Source organism: Trichosurus vulpecula, chromosome 1 (genome assembly GCF_011100635.1).
Source record: "Trichosurus vulpecula isolate mTriVul1 chromosome 1, mTriVul1.pri, whole genome shotgun sequence".
In the NCBI taxonomy this organism is placed as follows: Eukaryota; Metazoa; Chordata; class Mammalia; order Diprotodontia; family Phalangeridae; genus Trichosurus; species Trichosurus vulpecula.
The window spans coordinates 341,815,794-341,817,375 of record NC_050573.1 but is presented as its reverse complement, the minus strand read 5'-3'; the positions used below and the strand labels follow the sequence as shown (position 1 = coordinate 341,817,375).

The window sequence follows — 1,582 nt, the reverse complement described above, 5'->3', positions numbered from 1 at the left end:
TATGAATTTTTCTGTTTTCAAATTTAATAGGCTAAAAGGGTGTATTAGATTTCAGTGTGCAAATGTAATATTTCTTTGTTGCTCTGATGTAATTTTGTCTATTAGAAGTCTTATTAGAATCTTAATTAGGGTTCAGGATTATTTTCTACCTCCTGAACGTATTGTTAATCATAATAAAACCTGAGTTTTTACCTCTATAATTTCTGCTGCGTGGTAGTATATTTTTTTGTGCAACAGTTACCTATCACTTGAACTCAAAAAGGAGATAATTCTCCCATAATACTATTCAAGGATGATATTATTTTTCTTGTGCATATTTGCTTTAAGATGATATATTCCAATTTCTTTAAACTGAAGAAGAAAACTAATATTCATGTGGAATCAAAAGAATAAAAGCTAAGAAAGGGAGTGAGGAGAGGGGAGAAAGAGGAGGGAAGACTGAATGAGGGTGAGATATATTTGGAGGAAGAGAGAGGGGTGATTCATTTCTCATGAAGCAGGAAATCCTTCCCTCTAACAATCTATGAAATTGTCTGTGTTGAACAATGAGCTTTTGAATTGCATAGTTTCTTTTGGTTGCTTATCTAATCTGTTTCACTGATCTATTAAAAATAATAACCTGGGTGGTCAGCAGAAGCACAGTGTGGGGGCACACTCTGAGGGCAATAGGATGATGATGGCTGTGGGTTGGCTAGATTTGCCAATGCCCTCACTGACCCCCACAGCCAGCCTGGGATTTACTTTTAGCTTGTTAAACAATTATTCAGCCATCATCACACCCCTCCACCAATATAAATTAATTCATACTACTTTGTCAAGGAAAGGACTAGAAGAATTTTTTGATGACCCAGAAAATGGGGGAGAAGAAACAGTCAAATCAGGTGCTGTATGGACCTGTGAACAGTTACGGTACAAGTACAAGGAATATTTACACAAACTTTGGAATATCCTACTGAAAGAAAGAAATATGTTTCTCACCTTAGAGCAGGAGGCCAAAAGACAGAGACTGTCAATGCCAAGTTCAGAGCAATTAGACAAGGTGTCAAGAGTCCATGGATGCTTTGGATAAAGTTATTCAGGAAAGAGATGATGCTTTGAGGCTTCTTTAGGCAGGTCAAGGAAGGTCAAGACCAGGTACTTGGAGAAAAGCCATTTTTGGATGCATCATCTGTCACAAATAAAATCAGTGGCCAATACCTTGGTACCTACACAAAAGATACAAGAGGAAAAAGTTCTATGCAATGACTTACAGGGAAAAGTTTGTTAGACTGAGGCTTGAGAAGTATTCATGTGGGGAAGGCAAGAAGAAAAAATTGCAGAAGAAGAAACAGAAAGTGCTTCAAAGAAAATTTCCACACATGTCTGTGGAAACCCCAAATTGAAATCTAATCTAATTATTATATTATTTCACCTCAGTAAAACTGAACTTTTCTTTTAAGTTGTAATTTAAGGCTGGCTGGTAAACATGGCAAGCTCATGATAAGTGGTTTATTAGAAAAAAAATTCAATCTCTGAAAAAAATAATCATGAATAGTTTTTATGACTTCAGCTTCATAATGTATCTGGAGTTACATTAATTCTC

At 35.9% G+C, this 1,582-nt stretch overlaps 1 pseudogene; it reads left to right on the top strand.

Moving 5' to 3' along the window:
• Nucleotides 1-676: 676 nt before the first annotated feature.
• LOC118838182 lies at nucleotides 677-1,382 on the top strand (annotated as a pseudogene).
• The last annotated feature ends 200 nt before the right edge of the window (nucleotides 1,383-1,582 follow it).